Below are 20,819 nucleotides of genomic sequence, written 5' to 3'. Positions count from 1 at the left end.
ACGCTCAAAATTAAAAGAGGAAAGGTTTATTGTTGCTCACAATTTGTAAAGGTTTCAGTCCACATCTGAATTCAAGGCAGGGTGGCATGGTAGGGGAGCAACGGAAAAATATAAATAGTCCATAGCAAAGCAGAGCAGGCAGAAGGCAGCAAAGCAGTGGAGGAGCAGCAGCAACAAGCAGGTTGCTCTCTCCTTTATCCCTTCCAAACTACCTGTCTTTTGGGTGGTGTCACTCACATCCAGGATGGGACTTCTCATTATCCACACCCAGAACTATGCTAAGCCAACTAGTGGACTAATTAGGAATTACGTCCTTTACCCTTAATCCCATCATACACACTAGATCCAGCCAAGTCTGAGAAAGCCCCACCCCACCGATGATTGCCTGAGGCTTTGGGGGACATCTAGACACAGCCATAAAGACAGACAACATTTAAAATCAAGAATATTCACATAAAAATTCAGATTCCAGAATATTTTGAAAACATGCAAACTGATAGTAGTGTTGTACCCCTGCCTGGCCACTGCATAGTGTAGCTGAGTAGTGGCAGCACCCATTCAAGGGAAGACACCAGAGTCCCCACCGTGCCTTATCACCTCCCCTACAGAACCAGGGTCAGCTGGTATTTGTTACCTCTCATACACTGTTGATTTTTTTATTGGTTGATTCCAGGAAAGCCATAAACAGAGTGTCTTAGGACTCACTGGTCCAACCCCACCTCACACAGTATGCCTAATCCATTTGAGCTTGCAATTCTTGCTTCCCTTCAAATCTCTATCAAACCATCCTTGGAAATTCCAACATCCTAGCACACGGTGGATGTTCAATGGCCACAGCAGCTACCACATATTGCATGTTCACCACAGCTAGATGAGGTTGGAGGATGTAACATGCTTTTCTCAGATGAATGAATGGGCTCTGAGAGGCTGAGGCCATGTCCAAAGTCACACACACTTTCATCACCAGGACTGAACTGCCTCTTGTTTTACAGCTTCCATTATACATTCCTTTCACTTTTTCATCTTGTCTGCTGGTTTCTGAGATTTTAGTAAAAGAGAGTCAGGCCAAACCTTGAATGGACAGAGATGGCCTGAAAGAGGGAGGGGAATTTCCACTGACATTGTGAACCATGATAGGACAGGCATGAAAAAGCCATGAACAGCAGCATCCAGAGGCTCAGGATCCTCCGGGAGAACTGGAAGCTTTGAGAGGCTATAGGGCAGGACCGGGCACATGTCTAACCTCTGTACACAGAGATGGAGAAAACGTCACTATGAGAATACAAGAAAAGTGTTGGCCCTTAACAGAAAGGAGCAAGCAACTCCAGGGGGATAACGGGGTATGCCCAGATGGCCCTCAAGATGCACTACGTGTCATAGGCTTTGAGGGGCATCCATGGAGGGAGACAGGAGATACCAGTGCTGCCTGCCAAGCTGAGCACTTCGAGCGGTGAGAACAACACACTCTGAGCCAAGAAGCCTAGGGACTCCCCTGTCACACCTACAGGACTTCTTCTTGGTCACTGCCTCCTGCGGCCCTCTCTTTCCTCCATAGCTTAAGCCACAGTGATGAGTAAGTAACCTCTGTCCCCTCCCAGCAGCTGCAGGGCATTGGCCAAGGTGAAGTTTGGCCCCATGAATGGTAGAAGGTCCCAGCCATTCATAGCCAACAGGTGTTTCAGACAGCCAGCCACCAGGGTCTCCCCAGGTCCCTCATGAAGCTTGGGCCAGGGAAGGGGAGTTATGGCCAGAGCCTCTCCGCAGCCACCCCCACCCGTGGGGGACCATCCTCCTCTTTCCTCCTGCTAGCCCTGAGCAGTGCATTTGGTTTTTTATAAAGCCAATAAATAAATAAACAAGCGGGCATGATTAATTGATGGCATGGAGCAGACCCAGGCGCTGGGAGTCAGGTGGCTCAGCTTCCTGACGAAGTCAGGCATTTCAGCCACCCGGGGTCTGTGCCAAGGAGCGGGACAGGCGCTTCCCCAGGTGCCTAGCGTTTTTGACTCTGTGCTCAGGCAGGGCTTCTGTCCTGGTCACTCCAGGACCAGTTGGCAACAAGCTGAGCCTCTCCTTCCTGAGCGCTATGAGCGCCCTTGGACTAAGTGTCTTGGGACTCACTGGTCAGCCCCGTCCTCCAAAGGCGACCCTCCACACCCTGTTCACTGCGCCTCCGTGGGCTGGGAAGCCAGGACCCCGAGATCCCTGGGAAGGGCAACAGGGTGGCTCCGCTAGGCCAGGCCTGAGCAGGGTGGGTCAGGGCAAGGGGCTGATGCTGATGCATCAGGGGACAGAGATGGCGCCCCGGAAGAGGCGGGGGACCCGACTGCAGGCGCCCGGTGCGCGGGGCGCAGGGGCGGGAGCGGCTCTAGGTCCCGCCGGAGCCCGTCCGCGTCCGCCAGAGTCTGGGGAGGGCCGGGGGAGCCGGAGGAGGAGCGGAGGAGGCGGGGTGGGGTGCGCGGCGCACTGCGCGGTGGCGGCGCGGGAGGAGGCGGCGGCCCGGCGGCGGCGGCGGCGGCGGAGCATCGCGCGTCTGCAGCGGCGCAGGTGAGGCAGCGGCCGGCCGGCTGGCGGGGCCTCTCCGCGCGCCTCCGGCTCTCTGTGCGCCCCGCGGCTGCCTTCCCGGGGCGCCAGCCGGGGATCTGCGTCGGCGGGCGCGAGCCCTGCGGGGCACGTCCAGTCCCTCTGCCGCGGAGGCCGGCTCCTGCCAGCGGTGACCTTGAGCGGGCACCGGGCGGCCGGGACGGCCAGGTGGGCGCCCGCGGGGACAGGGCTGCGCTGCCACCCGGAGCCTCGCTGGCTCGCAAACTTTCCGAGCTCCAGGCAACCCCGGACCCGGCGGGGGAGGGGGGGGGTTGGGGGTGCGGTCGACAGGGCCGCTAGGACCCCAAAGTCTTGTGTCCTAGTTGGCTCTGCCAGCTGCTCCTGTCTTCCCCTCCTTACTGTGAGCCTGCTCTCTCCTGGACCTAGTTCTGAGGCCTGAGAGGAGCCTGAGCTGTGACTGGGATCCTGGGCGGAGACCTGGGTTGAGGGTAGGGGGTCCAGGGTAATCTCCCACGGTGGCAACAGCCTCTAGGAACAGAGCATGGGGAATGCCTTGCCAAGTACTCTCCGCAGCCGCCTCTCCTTTCCTCATGCCCTCCGCCCAGGTGGTGTGGGTCTGCTACCAGGCCTTAAGAAAGCACAGAAGTCCAACAGTCAGTTGCGCTCTCAGATCTGGATCCGCAGTGTGTTTTCAGCCTGTGGCAAAATCTCCTTGGGAAAGTGGGGTCAGGCAGATGCGCCTCAGACTCTCACAGTGCACCAATATTTCTGAACTTTTGGGTTCACCGGAGGCCTCATCACTTCCTCCTGTCCTGTGACCTCAACAGGAAGGGACACCAGGGCGGTCAGGGGTGTTAGACTTCCAGAAACAGCTCCTGAACATTAGCCTTGGGAAAGAGCCCTGAGGCCCAGAGAGGGTGAACCATCCTCAAGGTCATGCAGCCAAGGTAAGATAGAGAACCAGGCTTTCTTAGGGGAAGCCAGGCCTTGATGATATCTGATGGAGCTGAAATTCCCCACTCCCAGGAGGCCAAGCCAGGAGGATCTCCACAAGTTTAAAGCAACCTGGGCTACATAGTGAGTTCAAGACTAGGCAAACTATCTAGCCAGACCCTGTCTCAAAAAAACAAAAAATAGCCAGTTAGGATAGATGGGTAGCCCTGAGAAATTTCAGCTTAGGATAAAAATTCCTCTGGCAAATCTTTTTCTCTGATTTAGTGTTCCCACGTGTGAAATGCAAGTAGCAACCTCCCAGGGCTATTCTGATGGCTGACTGAGCTAATGTTCCTAAAGGTCTTATTATTGTACCTAATGTGTGGTCTGTGACCAAACAAATTTGGATACCAGCTTGTGAATTTCCTTTCTGAGCCAGGGAGGCAGGACGGAAAGGGTTAATCACTCCAGTTCTTTTCCTTCTGCTCCTAGCATTTGGATTTAGGTATGTTCTCCATTGTGGCCATGTAGCTGGAAACTGTGCCCTACACAAAATGTCTAGGAGAGACCAGGGCCTGTGCCCTCCAAGTCTTCCGAGTGTGTGAACCCTGGGCTGTGATTTCCTGTGGCCTCCATGGGAAAATCAGTGTCAGAGTCCTAACTGGCAAATGAGGATGAAGCTCACATGCAGGCTCAGGAAGAGACTCCAGGGCCTTGAGGTCTGGTGGGCAAAAAACACTCTCATCTCCTCTGGCAGGTGTTATTCCCTGCTTATGGGGTACCGTTGGCCAAGGAGATAGCAGGGAGTGAGGAGTGGGGCTCATCCACTCACTTATTCAGTTAATCATCCAATCTTGAGTCTTATGTCCTCAGAAAACAAGTGATGGTGCTCCTACCAGGTCCTGGACACTTGTTAGACACTAGAGATATAATTCATTTTGTTGGTAAACTTCTACTAAATAGCTAATATGTGCAATGCACTGTTTGGTGTGCCAGGGACACACTGGTAAATGAGATGGACGAGCCCCTATCATGTGGTTATATGACTTTTCATCCAAGGGAGTGTTTTCGACAATTGGAGAGGTCACCATTAGTAATAAGATCAGGACCACAGACATAAGTGACCACTCTGCAACCTTTTGGAGTTTATAGGCCAATATGCAAAGAAAGCTACTAATATTTTTTAAGCACTCAGATTTTTCCAGGCTCTGGCCTAAGCACTTTTGTTGTAACATCTGATTTAATCCACAGAAGACCGTGTGGTATTGCTATATTTGAGCACTGGCTAGTCAGTCGTAGGACTGGGACTGCTTCTACCACATTCCTGCTGGGCTGGAGTCCCTCCCCAGAGATGGGTGATGGCAATGCTCAGCTGTTCATGTCACCATCAGAGGTATTCATAGATAGATGAGAAGCGTAGGTGTTGTAAGCTCTGCGCAGCAGGAGCAGAGACAGATGCCGCCTGGAGAAACCAGAGTCAGCTTCATCGAGGAAGGGACCTTTAACCTAGGCCTCGACACATCTAGGTACAAACCGTGACACGTTAGTTAGGACTTTGGCAGACCAAGGAGGTTGGGGTAAGGGGAGACATGCCAGGCCCAGGTGAAAAGCCTTGGAGGTATGGAGGTTGGGATAGCACCTGCAAAGCAGGTCCAGATCCAGCTGTGATGAGTGAGGGTTGAAATAGTAGAAGCCAGCAGAGATTACATCAAGGGTGTGGCATGTGAAAAAGCGCGTGACACATTCTGAGTTCTGGTAGGACATTCAGAGATTTGACCATTCTGGAGGTGGGGAGCAGAGAAACAATTTGACTTCTGTTTGGCATGATTTGTCCATAACCCAATCTGTGTAATGGACTGCCTACAAGGTCATGGAAATCACTGTTACGTGGAATCACTGCTTTTGAGCTTTACCAACATCTGTAGCACTAAAAACTTTTCACCAAACAAACTGATTGCCAAGAAAGAAATACTGACCAAGTTAGAGGAAAGGGGTTTTAGCAGCATTATCTGCCAACAAGAAATATACTCATGATCAATTAAGTGTTTTCTATGCGTTTTATTATATACGAAGTTCTCTGCTTCCTGTCTTCTCTCGTCTTGGCATTATCTCATCACCATATAAATCTGAGGGTAACAAAAGTGTGTTTCTTTAATAATGACTTATTTCTCAGGCTTTTCATTAATCCAAGTGACCTCCTTTCCTCCTTCCCCAATTAAGTGGTATTAAAGATTTGTAGTATGTAAAAATATGGATCTGGTAACAAAACAAAAAGGGGTAACTACGGGTAACTACTGGAGCCTGGGAATTGGAAAAGCTGGCTAGAGACATTGAGGAAGCAAGGAAGGAAGAGGAGGAGGGATCCGGGCCAGCGCTGGTGGTGTGCGACGTGTGTTAAGAAGGTCCCCGCCTGGACTCAGTGCTCCACAGTCATCGTAAGGCAATTCTCAGTTATTTTTCAACAGGGTTCCCACATATTCATTTGTTACTGAGTCCTGAAAGTTGTGTAGCTGATCCTGGAGAGGGACGATGAGGGTAGGAAGGGGTAGAAGAATGGAAATGATATAGAGAGAAGAGAGGCAAAAAACATTTTAAAAGCTGGGCTAGAGTTAGGATGTAACTCAGTAGTGAAGCAAGCATGTGCTTAGCATGCCTGATCCTCAGCATGACAAAAATTGGTTTTTTTTTGAATGAGTAAAATCTCTGCCATGTGCCAGAGATTGTGCAAGCAGTTTCTCTTTTTTAATGTTCTTATCAATCCAGTGAAACAGTTGCTATTATCTCTATTTTAAAATGTAAGTTTTGTTATTACTCAGGTGTGCCAACAGATCAGATGAGTACCATCAAAAATACAGTTTGTTGCAGTTCCTAAGGTGAGCAGGCATGCAGTGACACACAGGGCCCACAGGTTTCCCCACACACTCCCTGCAGACACTGACCTGCCTGGGAGGGGCAGCCCCTACAGTCAAAGCATCAGACACCGAAGCTAGGGAAGAGTGATCACACTCACATTTGACAGATGTGGACACTGAGACCGGCAGAGATGTAAACCTGTGGCCCAGCCAAAAACCACTCAGGCATTAAGGGTTGAAAAGTGTGTGCTGTCCCAGAGCTGTAGATGTTGGGACTGAGTATGAGTGGTCTCCAACAGGTTCTGCAACAATTTGAGAAACAGCAAATATTGAAGGAAAATAATCATTTGCCCATCATATCCATAGGCTCCACATCTCCAGAACCATAGATAGAAAATACTCAGACCAAAACATGTCTCTATTGAACACATACAGATATTTCCTCATTGTTATTAACCAAACAATGCAGAATAGCTACTAATTGCAAAGCATTTCTATCATGTTAGGTATTATGTCATGTAGAGATTATACTGTGCATGAAGCACTGTACATAGAACAAAATGCATGGGTTCTCCACAATGAATAGTGTTTTACAAGAGACCCAAGTATCTGTATGCTTTGGAAGAGGAAACAGCCTGGAAACAGTGTCCTGAAGTCACCAAGGGGTGACTGTATAAAGCTTCTTTCTGATGCAGTAGAGGCAAAGTTGGAGGTTGTGGCTTCATGCCTAGATGAGAGTCAAGTGATGCCTGCTAACTGACCCCCAGGAGAAATACATACATAAGCCCAGATAAGGCTTCAGTAGTTGTGGGGAGCAGAGGACAAGCTTTCTGCCAGGAGCTCCTGAAGGAGAAAAGGCATTGAGCTGATCATACATGTCAACTCTCCAAAATGATCATAGCTTAAGGCTCTGCCCCCTCACCCAAGTTGCCATAAAGAGAGAAATGAGAAGCCAGAGTGTGACACTGAGGAATCTCTGCACAGGAAAGAGATCTTGGGGAGTGACCAAGGACTGGACTTGTTTTTGCCAGAGTTTGTGAACCCCTTCCTTCCATAGTATCATGTAAGGCTGGCATTTCAGGACAATACCAGGAGAGGGGCTCCATGGCCTTCTTCATATTCTCAGAGGGCTCTGTGGCCCAAGAAATAGGAAGCAACCTTGGGTCACAGGGAAAGAAATGCTAGAGGGGGAGGCAAGGTGCAAGTGTAAGCTAACCTCATTACCAAACGAAAGTCTCACTGGTTTCAGGAGCGTGACTTTGCAGGGAGATCCCTCTTCTTCACTTCAGCCCAGCCAAGTGTTGGAAATACCGTAACATAATGTCTAGGAAGCATTCTGAGGAGATGCAGGGATCTTTTATTTATTTAAAAATCAAAAGATAGATCTGGGGATGGTGCTGCAGACCTACAATGCCAGCTAGTCAGAAGGCCTACATAGAGGAATCACAAGTTCAGAGCCAACCTGGAAAACACAGGAAGATCCTGTCTCAAAAAATAGACAGGACCAGGGATGTAGATCAGTAGTAGAGCACTTGCATAGTGTATGAGGCTTTGGATCCAATCCCTAGCATTGAAAAAAAAAAATCAAAAGATAGGACTTAGAAAAATGACCAAAGCTTGTCCCAAACTAAGCACAATAAAATGGCACTGGTGGGACAGAGTAGACGCATGTGGAGAGATACAACGGATAGTGTCAGCGTCTCCAGGCAGATGTAAGCACAGACCTCTGTCTGGTGCCACACTCCTGTCATTCTGTCTAGAGGTGCGGCAGCAACACTGGCAAGATACACAGACTGCTCTAAGGTGCAGCTCTCCTGCCTAGCCCAGCTGCAGTCCTGCTCCTCTTCTGGGGACTTTGCTCTCAATCTAGATGAGCAGTGTCCTCTGCCAGCTCCGTCTAACACACACTCACTCACAGGAGCAAACAGGGTGAGGAATTGCTGTGTAACAGGCCAACGTTCTACATGCTGAATTGTTACAATCAGAGAACTTCACCTGAGACCAGAGAGGGGTGGTACCTGGTGCACAGCACACAGCAGGTACGGTGACAGGCCTCCCAGAACAAGCCCCTGTACCTGATCTCCAGGCATTTGACATCTGCTCTTCTTGCTGCTGCTTCTTTTAGATGCTCCCTTGCTGACTCTCTCCATCTCTTGAGGGTTTTAATATCTGAATGTTCTGCTGGGGAGTTCAGACATAGATCCTGTGGATTGTGGGAAGCTTTCTTGGGACTCTGAGCAGATTAATAAGGAAGGCAATTTTGTAAGGATGAGATACTAAGGTGTTTGGCTCTCAGGCTTTTTCATCTGGCAGGGTTCTGATACATGGGGCACAGGAACAGTGAGAAGAAAAAGGCAGAAACGTGGGCCGGGCTCGTGCTCTGCCCCTTCCCACCTTCCTACCTTAGCAGCTCATAGAACCTCAAGAGTGAAGAGACCTGCTGGGGATAACTGAGCCGACTTCTCAGTTGAAAAGATTGGTCCCAAAACAGAAAGTCACTCTTTCAAGACCACATATCATTTTAAGAGGCCATAATCCCCATCTCCTGTTCAAACCCTACTTGTTTATTGTTCAGAGTAATAACTAAGACAGCCCAACAGATGGTGAGCCATATTAGGGTCACAACTTCTCTGGAACATAATAGACACTCAGTACAGGACTGAATGAGTCTGCCAGGCTGCTGTAACAAATTAGCACAAGTTGCTGTTTGTCTTGCTTTTGCCAGTGAGCTTTGAAATGTTGTGTCTTACTAATGATCCTTAATATGCAGTAAGCTGTTTGTCACTATGCCCGTTTTTCTCCATTGGCAATAAAAGCCTCACAGTGACAGAAACTCTCTTGGTCTCATTCTGTGAAAATCAAACACCACAACCCCCAGCTGACTGTGCCATGTGGTATCATTGAGGAATAATGTTTTAAACCACTGACATGTTGGACTTATTTGTGTGTGTGTGTGTGTGTGTGTGTGTGTGTGTGTGTGTGTGTGTGTTTTATTTTGTTGTGGGGGGATTTTTTGGTTTGTTTTTTTCTAGATAAGATGCATAAAATTTCATTAAAATCAGAATCTGTAGATCTCTAAACTACACAAGCTGTGTTGGGCTTATTTGCTACTGGAGCTTAACCTAGCCCATCCTAACTGATGTGGAGAGAGAGTTGGCTAAAATAATCACACTCTGATTGGAAATACTTTTTCATCTTTTGATTCCTTCTAGTGTGCTGCCAAAAGTTTCAGTTGTTTGAAAGTGTTATAATAGGGGGCTGGGGGTTTAGCTCAGCGGCATAAGCGCCTGCCTTGCAAGCAGGCAGTCATGAGTTCGATCCCTGGTACCGATAAAAAAAAAAAAGAAAGAAAGTGTTATAATCACTGCCCTGTAAGGTGCTGACCAGTGTCCTCAGTAAGCAGGTGTGGATTTTTCTGTTTTCACCCTGGTCTCCTCTCTCCACTCTCTGCCTGCCTAGTCATGGAACCCTCGCAGAGAGCCACATGCTTATACATCTTCAGGCCTGCGCTCATCCCACAGTAAATACTGTTACTCCGTGAGTCTCTGGGGCAGAGAGAGGCAGGCATCGTGAAAGGGGGGAGTGTTAGGATTGTTCTGCAAAGCACAAAAGACAGCATTGGGCTGAGCAAGGCTCCTCTTCAGAGCAGAGTCCTCCAAGGCTCTAAGGTTGGCCTGGCACTATGTTGAGTGACCACACCAGAACAGCTCCCAGCAAAGGCCGGGGTCATGGGGTCAGTGCTTGTGGATAGCAGGAGTGCAGCAAACACTCCATCCTGTCTTGTGTATGATAGGGAAGATTCCCAGAGAAGGTGGATCTTGGCTGCAATTCTATATGTCTTTTTCTCTTTTCAAAATAAAAGTAGCTTTTTCTCCCTCTGGTTATAGAAAGGTTACATAATGATTACATAAAACTCAAATGGCATCACACAGTATAAATAGGAAAGTAAAATTCACATGAAATGCCACAAAACAGAGCTAGCACCCATTAACATTTTGTCAAATGTCCTTCCAGACATTTCTTATTTTATCTCATCTTTGCAGTGCCTCTGTGAAGGAAACCCTTCCAGATCCAGCATAGATGGGGAGGCTGAGGCTTGGAATGAGAAGTTGCTGGCCCAGCATCACACAGCCAGGGAGAGTTAGGACCTCATTTGGAATGTAGATTGTTCTAAAAATCTTGTTTCCTCTTGCAGAGGGGAGATGACGGCCCACCTAAGATGAGTGGGAGTGGAGTGAGTGGGCCTCAGGGAGCCTGGAAACTGCCAGGAAGGTTTAGAAAAAGTTGTCAGTGAAAATGCAGAGAGAAAATCCTATGGGACAGGCATTTATAACACCATTTAGAGTAGGTTGAAGGATCAGTGGTCTTTGGCATTGAACGCTCAAATCGTTGCTATCCCCATGCACAGCTTTGTGATCCTGGGCAAGACGTTTCCCTTCTCTATACCTGGGTTTCTCTATTACATGATGATAGTATTTAAGTGTGTGCCCAATGCCTGTTTAATCAGTGCCCTTCTCCTCCTTCTGTACCTCCTCCACCTCCTCCTTTTTTCTCCTTCTCTTTCTCCCTTACTGCCTTCTTTTCATGGTACCAGAGATTGAACCCAGGGCCCTCCCACAGACCTTCACCACCTACCCTTTTTATTTCTTATTTTGAGAAGAGCCTAACTTGCCAGATTGCCCATGCTGTGCTCAGATTTGAGTTTCTCCCACCCAGGCTCCCAGAGTATTACAGGCATGTGCCACAACATTCAGCCAGGGTATTATTATCAGTCTTGTTTTTATTGTGGTTTTTGAGCTTGCTAGGAAACCAGGTCTAGAAGCAAGTCTTGGTGTAGTCAAGGGTCCTGGGCTCCCTTTCTGCTTGTTTACCACTTCCAATTTGACCTTCACTTCACCCCCTCTCCATCTGGAATTCCAGTCTTCTCCTATAAAATAAGAGGGTTGGGCTGGATGTGTTGTAGCATCATTCCCTGCTCCAAATCCTGCACTTGTGTGAGGTGGAAAACGGAGGCTGTAATGACTAAAGCAATCACAGCTGAGTGAGGAGGTGTCTGGAGCTGCCTTTGTTCTAGGAAATCAAAGGAAGAGCACAGGCAGAAAATAGTTTGAAGAGCAATCAGAAGCCAGAACAACTGAGCAGCCGGCAAGGAGCAGGCAGGTATGAGAACCCCAAGCTGGTGGGAATCTGTAGGTGGGTACAGAGGAGAACAGGAAACCAAACGAGGCAGAAGCAAGCTGAGAACAGCTGTGTCTGACATCCTGCTTCAGGAGAATGAGAGAGGGGAATCACAGACAGCTCCTCCTCATGTTTAATACCTGGGGGAGGAGCTTTGTAGACTGAAGTTGAACTTCTCCAAAGTTTATAAGAACACTACAATTATACTAGAGAACATGCCTATGACATCCCATTGGAATCTATTTTGAAGCACAAGGTTTTATAACTAGAGTCAGAAATTGAGTGGGAGTGTGTGGGAGGCTGACCCTGGACAGCTTCCATGTTGGAGAGGAGGAGAGAGTATTTTTATCAACAAATACCATGTCTTCTAGGGTGAGGCTGGGGAGGAGGCTGCTTCAGCACTTTAGTTTTCTCCCCCACTGTCATCTTAAGATGTGAACTGTCTTTGACAGAAATTGTTCAAGTTTCTTGCTCAGAGTGGGTGGCTGAAGGCCAGAGATGGAGCCAGGGAACTCATCTGGGACACTTGCGTGTCGGAACAAAGATATCTGAAATTCAGTGTGTCAGATACTCCTTCAGATCTATCTTGTGGGGATCTCAAAGTGCCAGGTACCTCTGTGTAGCTGGAGACATCCTTCTGGCCTGCTGCAGGCTTAGCTGATGGTACAGTTAACTGGATGTCTGGGTTTATACCTATATATCTCCCCTGAGCCTCTTGAGCTATAGACAGGGTTTGGGGAAGGTGATCAAGTTATTTGGGCTTTGTATCTGGCTGGCTGTGATCAGGTGGAGTCTGGCGGGAAAAATAGGTCACAGGGTATGACCCAGAAGGGAGTTTCTCGCCTTGGATCCCTTCATTGCTCTCTGCTTCCTGACCCCCATGATGTGAGCAGCTTTTCTCTGCTATGGCCTTCTGCCATGAATTCTGTCTTAGAGCCAGCACACTATGGACTGAAAATATGAGCCAAAATAAGTCTCTCTTTCTTCAAGCAGGAGGTGTCAGGTGTTATGTTCCAGCAACAAGAAAGTGACTGAGACACTTCCTAATACCCGCTATTGCTGTCAAATTTGCGGGTCTGGTAGGCAGATCTTCTGGTCCTGCCTATTCTTTCAGTTGTCTGTAACTGCACTGGCAGCTCTGTGGGTGTTGGTGGACTCTTCCATGGTCAGCACTGGCCACAGCTGGCCTAGTGTGTTCACAACAGGGAGTGCTCATGTCTGCTCCATGGAGGGTCTCGTCCTGCAATAATGAGCCTAAACTTGTTCACATGCAGCAGCAGAAGTACACAAGAGACAGACAGACAGAAGGAGCAGACGTACTCAAGAACTATTGAGATGTGGGCTCCAAATTGGCATAGTATCATTTCTGATGCACTCAACTGGCCAAAGCAAATATAGGAACCCCCACAATTCAAGATTAGGGAAACAGGCTTCCCTTGCAGACAGATGGTATTGGTATTGGGCCACCAAGTCACTCTAGCAAGGGCATGAATATAGGCAAGCCATTGGTGCCTTCAGTCTGCACAAGGCCAACATCAACATCAGCCCCATGAGCTGACAGTGTAGGCAGCCTCTTTCTTAAATCTTGTGATGCCTAGGTTTCCCTGACTGTACACAGAATTTTCCAAAAGAGTGTTCTCTGTGAAGTCAGGAAAATATACATCCTTGAACAGTGAGAGGTCACTTTTACTCCTCAGACTGGCAGTGCTTAAGAAGTCTGATGTCAAGTGCTGATGAGAATGAGAAGGGATTTTTAGGAGACAATTCAGCAGTATATGTTTGAGCCAATCCCAAATGTCAGTTAAACAACTGTGGTATATAAATACCATAAAATAATACTAGATAATAAAAAAACAATTATTGATACATGCACATCAAGAAATGAAAAAATACAATCCTAAACAGTTACCTACTATTGTATGTAACAATAGAGAGATGATATAATTACAGAGCTGAGAACAGATTAGTGGTTTCAGTGAGTAGAGATGGAGGAGAGGGACATTTAACTCTAAAGGGATAGCATGGTGGAGCCTTATGGGGTTCGCCATTATGCTGAAATGATACATGATAAAATTGCATAGAGCTGTGTATGCCCCACACAGCAACTGTTGGCCTATATATTTGGCAGTCTGAATATGCTCTGTGCATACCAGTACCCATTCGTTGGTATTGATACTGTCTATATTTATGTAAGATACTAACTTTGGGATGGGCCAAGGGGAAATGCATGAATCGTTCCTATATTTCCTTGTAGCCTCCTATGCATCTATAATTATCTATTAATAGAAAGTTAAAGACATAGATTGTCTTCCTGATAAGTCTAATGTCTGCAAACAAAGATATGGAAAACTTATAAATATAGTCCTTGAACTGTTTGCTACTGAAGCATTAAGAATTACTGAAATATACTCATTCACATAATCATTTATTGAGTGCCTGTTGCTATGTGCCAGACATGATGCCAGGCTCTAGAAATGCAGACATGAATAGTGTGGACCTAGCCCATTCCCTTTTGGAGTTTGCAATCTGGTGACCATCCCACAAGAGGGAGATGATTCGACAAAGAGCCACACCAAGGGAGTCTGCAGAACAGAACTAGAAAAATTAGATAGATCTGTATCTCTATAGCTGTATCTCCAGAACACATCACAGCAAGGAAAGAGCAAGAAGCAGAATTGGGCATTTAAGTACACCGTGTGTTTAAAAAAAGAACAGAGTCCAATCAAAACACGGAGGCCAATCTTTAGGGTGCACTTTACCTGCCCTTAAGCTGATCCACATCTCTGGAATGGGAACCCCACAAGAGCAAAGGGTTTTTTTTTCCTTTTTGCACCCCACACCAGAGTGAGGCTGGCACCTAAGAAGTATTCAGTGCTCAAGGGAAGAGCAGTGCTCAGACCGATGAGGTCATCAGCGCTGGTGGACTGCCTTCCCCACCACGGGAATGTGAGGTGTGGCTTTAGTCCTCACGACATTGGGAACAGCACATGTTATCCTTCCAACTGTGTCATTAGGAATGTAAGTCGTCCTCTGGCTCAAAGAAACTTGTGCTTATCAAGTCTCAGGAGTTATGTGTCCATCATCGTTTAGCTGCAGAGTAGCTTGCACTGTTGTGTTTTATGTGTGACGCACACACTATCCCATGCCATTCTCCCCTCCATCTGTTTGGGGAACATGGTACTCACACACATGTTCTCTCTGGCCTCAGCTACGGCCCCCCTTAGGCTTATAGGCGCACAGTGATTGATGGCTACAGGCATCCTTCTGGGGATACAGGACAAAGGAGGACCAGTCACCTCCTCGCACCACACAGAAACTGCTACCCATGTGTGAAGGCCCCAGGAGGCTCCTGCGCATTCTCTGAGGTACCTCACTCTTAGACATAGGGGTTTCTGCATATCTCTGTGTCTCCTCTGCATCCTCATCTAAACCCAGTTTAGAGAAATACAAAACACCCTAGGGAACTATTCTCTGAGTTTATATAAATAAGTTTTGTAAAAATCTAAGTGCTGAATTTTTGAGGAAACAGCATGTTTGTTTCCATTAAACTGCCATGAAAGTTTGTGTGGTAGTAAAACTTCACTAGGAACCTAATAGTGAAACATGCTTGTTTGGTCCCTCACTCATTTATTCACCCTGTGACCATGACTGCCCCAGATACATGGTTCCAAATCGGGCCCAGTGCTTTTCTTACTAGCTTGAAGGCCAGTGGGCAGGACAAGGAAGCAGGCATGTGGTTTGCTCAGGGCCGCCCTGGAGAGACCAGGAATCAGCATCCTAGAACTCAAACCCCACCAGGTGGTTCCAGTCCTCACCATCCCTATCAAGGAGCCATAAGCCATCCTTCCTGCCAAGGCAGTGAAACAGGGATGCTCTTGGGGTCACAGGAGAATTGTTACAGACCAAGGAATGCCATCAGAGGGCACACAGCCAGTAGCTGTAATAGGACCCCAAGTGCCCCCTCACTTATTTCCTACCTGATCCTTGAGAATATTTATTACTCTGCTGCAGAACAAGGCCATGAGACCAGGTGACTTCTCTGTAGCCAGCAAGTCTCAGAGCCCAGAGAGCAGAAATTAATGAATTATAGTTGAGGAGAGAGGCAGAAATGAAGACAGCAGCTATTTTAGGCTCATTCTGCCAAAGCAGATCCTAAATGCCTATATCTCTGTGTTAACGTTGCCTGCCCTTCACACACACATGAAAACTACATTGCTCTGTGTTTTGTTTTCTAGCCAACTCCAAACTTATAAAAATGCAGGTTTTGAACCAATAAAAAATAATTACTGTGAAGATCTCTCCCTCTCTCTCTCTCTCTCCTCTTCTATCTCTATCTCTGTCTCTCTCTCTGTGTCTCTTTTTCTGTCTCTGTCTCTCCTTCTTCATCACAACTTTCTCAGAGTCACCAAGTAAAATAGGCTAAAGTTGAAATGACTTCAGTTTAAATCCTGGCTCTTCTGCTTTCTAACTTTCTAACTATTCCTTTCTGGGCTTCCATTTTCCCAACTGTGAGGGGTGAGTGGACTGCAGCATTGTTAAGACACTAAGCAAGATACTGAACGGAAAAGTTCTCAGCACTTGAGAATCATTGGTGGGTGTTTGAGTCCTTGGTGACACAGCAGGCTGGCACTCCCTCCCACAGCAGACGTCACTGCTCACCCTGGGTCTGGGCTTTCGGGTTTGGGCAGAGTTGCCATGTGACCCTGAGGACTGCAGCTGTCTGCACCAGTGTACAGGCCTGTGACTGAGGGGCAGAAATACAATGTTCATCAGTCATCAGATTTTCCTTGGCAGTCCTAATGCATGACAAAGAGACTCCAGGGACCTCTTGGGGACTTCCGGTGCTGGTTCTCAGGGCTTGGCCCAAGTGTCATGGAGTTTGATCTGTGTTCAGTGTAGTTTTTGTTCTCTAGAAGGCAGCAGTTTGTTTCTATGGATGACCCGAGCCTTGTCCCTTCTCGTGTTGGCTGGAATAGAAGAGCTAGTATGGAAGAACAGAAGCAAATGTTTGCTTGGTGACAAGAAAACAGTTTGGTCCCTTGGAGAAGCTGACAAGGCCGTAGAGACTCACAGCTGGAACAGCCACAGTGCTTGGGCCCTCTCCTGACCAGAAAGGTCACAAAGTCTTCTTCCTCCCATAACTGCTGGGGTGCATGAGGCCTGGAAACCAGTGAGGGGAGACACTTAACATTTTAGTCCCAGGACTCCTCTTGCTTATTTCAGAGTGTAGAGTTATCCCTGTCCCATACTCTAGATGCAAGCTTTGGGCTCCGGAGACTAAGGAACCCTTTGAAAGTCACACATTCAGCACCGGGTGGACTCTTTAAAAAAAATTACTGCTTTGACTTGAAATCTGGAGAGAGAGCAGACAGTGCTGTTTACCTGGATAAACCAGTTCATCAAGGCTCTACAGACTCTTATACATAGTAAGGTACAGGCCCTAGGCCAGATATTTAGGTGGTTATAGATTTGAGTTTTTAAAACATGATTCTAATTCTTTTCTAAAACTGACTGGGCATCTTGTACACATTGAATTTCTCTTATCTGAAATGCTTAAGACCAAAAACATTTCAAATTTCAGAAGTTTTGATTTTGGGAGAGTTAGATTTTTGCTTTGTTTTTTGTTTGTTTGATTTAAGTTTGGGATGTTTTTGTTTTCATTTACATTAGGAATGGTTGCACAACAGCAAGCAGAAATACCAAAACAACACCCAGGAACTGGAGGCAGATTTATTTACATCTAAGGGCACTGATCAGGTCATTCCCAGAATATCAGGCCCTGTTCTCTGGTGTTCTGGGCTTAAATGGGATAAGCAAGCAGGAAGCACAGAGGCAGAATGGCTTGTCAGTTGGGGAGTTGTACAAAATACATCACAGTGGCCAACTGTTTCTAAGAGACAGGAGCAACCAGAACTGGAACACAAAATATTACCTTGACAACTAAGAAACTCAAGTATACTGGCTGGTAGATGGGGGCATTTTCCGCTATAGTTGCATGGACTTTACTGGTTGAGCATCTCTAATCTAAAAATCCAAAAATCCAAAATGCTCTAAAATATGAACCTTAAAATTTCATATTTCAGAGCATTTTGGACTGTGGTTTTAGAGCCGAAGAGCGTTCAACACATATAAGTCATAAGCAGCTGAGAATCACTGGCTTCCCATCATTAGATGAGTGCGTTTCTCCCGGATGTGATTTTGCCTCCTTTCTCTCCATTCAGCATTGGTGGGACCTTGCTTGCATCAGAGCCACTGTCTCTCTATGAGGGCTATTCTGGGAAAAGTGTTACACACTAGTTTCTGCAGTTTATTAATCAAAGGAGAGAGAATTTATTGAGTCACATAAGAGTTTGAATGAGTTATTAGAGCAAGTAAAACCTCAGTTTCTCCATCTGTAACATGGAGGCAGAGCAGTAGTTTTCTGTTTTTGTTTTTGTGCTATGCCTCAAGAACCATAGGCTTATAAGGAATGATGGAGATATGGAAATATATGTCCACATCGGTTTTTCTCTCTATCACTTCCTCTGCTTACACTATTGTGTATACGTGCTCAGGAAATTCTGGCTGTTGGGAGGATGTTCTGGTACCCTTCCACTGTGTGCCTGCTGGCCTGCTGGGTAAAATGTTGCACCTCTTACCCAGATTTAGAAGGCCTCCTTGGAGAATCAGAGATATGCCCCATCAGTGTCAAACTCAAATAGTGAACAAACTCTTCACTGTGATGTGGCTCCTTCGAGTGCATTTTTTACTTTGTCTTTTCACAATGAATGATTCTACCCTCTGGACATGCGCAGTTATTGTGGTTTGACTGCCTATTGCCTAAGGGTCTGCCTTGCCATTTGAAGACAAGACTTTTGTCGTGATTGGGGATGGGGAGTGGGTAAGCAGTTTACCCTTCCTTTCAATTCTGATCTCTCTGCAGGACCTCAGGGACAGAGCTCCACCACCACCCCTGCAATATTTCCCTTCTCTGGTTTGCTCATCCTATCCTTGTTGACCACCTACTCTGTTGAGTACCTGGGTTCTGCCTACACAAGCCCACTGTTGAGAAAAAATGTACCACAGATGCTTTATCTGCATGCGAGAATGTGGCAAACAAGGCACCACCAGGCTCTGTGTCACCTTAATGGTTTCCTGGCAGCAGAGTGAGGGTCAGAGATGTGCTGCTCTGTGGCTGGATTAATAGGTCCAGGCAGGATGCCACACAGTCTGGACTTTTCTTTTCAATGTTTCTATTTGGCAATGCTAGATTGACCCAACTAATCTTTTTTTTTAACTCATCCAGGGCATCCCTAAGTCTGGGAAACACAGTTTTTCTATTTTTGGAGAAAGGTTATTTTTAATTATATGATACTTCTGTGTAAACATTATTGTTCTCATTGTGCAGTTGAGTTCATTGAGGTACAGAGAGCCGGCTTCTCAAGAGCTCATACAGGTAGAGGTAAGTCTTGAACTTTGGTTCTGACTCATGTTAAGGCACTAACCTCCCCCAAACTCTAACCAGACACTCAGACCACTCTGAGATGTTCAGGATAGTCTTCAGTGATGGACCTGACAAAAGATGTTGAGATCTGCACCAGGTAATCCAGCATATGTTTGACAGGACGGCTTAAGAAAGCGCTTATAGTGCTAACACCTTGGTTGACAGCCTTAGTCAAATCCTTGCACAGAGTCTGAACTGGATCTATCCATGGGTTACATCCATGCTTTCCTCCTCAGCCTCCCACTCAGTAGAATAAACAGCATCCTGGTGGTTCCCACATCAGTACAGTGAAAGGAGTATGGAGTGAGGGAGATATGGAAATATATGTCCTGGATTGCTTTGCTTTGCCTTTTTCAGCCAGTATCTTCTGTGCTTGTGGCCTAGTAGGTCTTTATGCATCCTCACCCTCAGTCTAGCCAAGCATCCTGTCTGGCCCATCCGATGTCTAGGGAGTCATCGTGTTTTGGTGAGGAAGTACTTTGAGGGCTTTGTAAAATGACTCTGGCTTGACTTTCCTGGCTAGAGCTGGCTTGGCAAGGGATGGGTCATACCAGTGTGGAAGGTTGTTTGCCTTCCCAGCATGTCTGAGAGTGAAATTTTTCTCAGGTGACTCCCATGGGAGACTTGAATCATTTGGCACAAATCCACAGGGACAAATTTATAACTAAAGTGAAGCTACACTCTCTCTGAAGAAAGTTTGCACCACTGAGTGTATTCTGTAAGAATTAGAAAGGAGACAGAGAAAAGTGTTGAGTGGAGGAAGATGTGCCTTGTATGGTCACGCTCAGAAAGCTCCTCTGGGCCAGGGCCCCATCTCCTGCCTGCCTGCCTCCATGGGACACTCTGAGGCTGGAGCTCAACAGAAGATGGCAGGAATTTGCCAGCAGATCCCATCCATGCTGCTGTAGAACTGTGAGCTCGTGGAGTTCTGCTGGGATTCCCAGGGAATTCACAGGGTGGGCAGGTGCACATGGACAGTGTTCAATACTTTTGGTGATTGACTGCTATTATTTCTTAGGTCACATAACTAGTAACTGGCAGATGACTTGATCCCAAGACCATTTCATCACTTGGTTCATTTTCTCCACTAACAAGTTTGTTTTTTTCCAATAAAAGTTCCCAGAGAGCAAGTTTTAAAGTTATTCTTAGCAGGTTCTAAACAGAAGAAAAAGATCTTGACATGAAATACTTCATGGTTTCATTGGAAAAGCATCATATGTTTGATTTATTTTGAGGCTGAATTGTTAGAAAAAAAAACATTCCTTAGACCACCAAGTTCCTAAGATAACAATGCTTGAGCACTTAGTAGGTGCCACACACTGTGCTGCATTTTAATAAGGATTATCTGACTTAAACACAGCAGTACTTTGAGGAAGATGTTTGTACCATTTGTCTTTTACATATTAGATAACCATAAGGTGGAGAGATCACGTGGCTGCTCACAGCAGCAAGAGCAAGGCAGAATTTATCTCCTGTCATGCTCCTTAACCAAACAAGGTGGCCATGTATAAGACCTTCTACACTGCCTCTGGGTCACACTTGACGCCCATTGGCCCAGGCCCTATGTCTTCAGAACCTTATGTGGTGTAGAAGGACTCCAGCCCCTTGGTCACCCAGTTTCAGAGTCCTTATGTTTACCAAGAATAGCTCAGATGGTGCCGGCAACAGAACTCACCGTCATTCCAGAACTAGTCAAGCCTCGTGTCACTTTTTCTTGGTTTCATTTATCAGAAGTGACTGGTGACAAGCTGTCCTAAGTTTACTCCTCTGTGAAACAGGTTGTTGTGACAAGTGCAAATGCACAGTGAGAGTACCTAGCACAGTGCCTG

The 20,819-nt window shown here is 46.9% G+C and overlaps 1 protein-coding gene across 1 annotated transcript in view; it reads left to right on the top strand.

The window, feature by feature from the left end:
- Nucleotides 1-2,458: 2,458 nt before the first annotated feature.
- Atp2b2 (ATPase plasma membrane Ca2+ transporting 2) overlaps nucleotides 2,459-20,819 on the top strand; it is a 364,580-nt gene continuing 346,219 nt past the window's right edge. The window contains exon 1 of the mRNA XM_063225260.1: nucleotides 2,459-2,547. The gene's annotated coding sequence lies outside the window, so the exon portion shown is untranslated. The remainder of the gene's footprint in view (nucleotides 2,548-20,819) is intronic.

Source organism: Cavia porcellus, unplaced genomic scaffold, assembly GCF_034190915.1.
Source record: "Cavia porcellus strain 051 isolate PalLab524CR breed Dunkin Hartley unplaced genomic scaffold, mCavPor4.1 scaffold_15, whole genome shotgun sequence".
NCBI lineage: Eukaryota > Metazoa > Chordata > Mammalia > Rodentia > Caviidae > Cavia > Cavia porcellus.
This window is presented reverse-complemented; position numbering and strand designations above follow the sequence as displayed.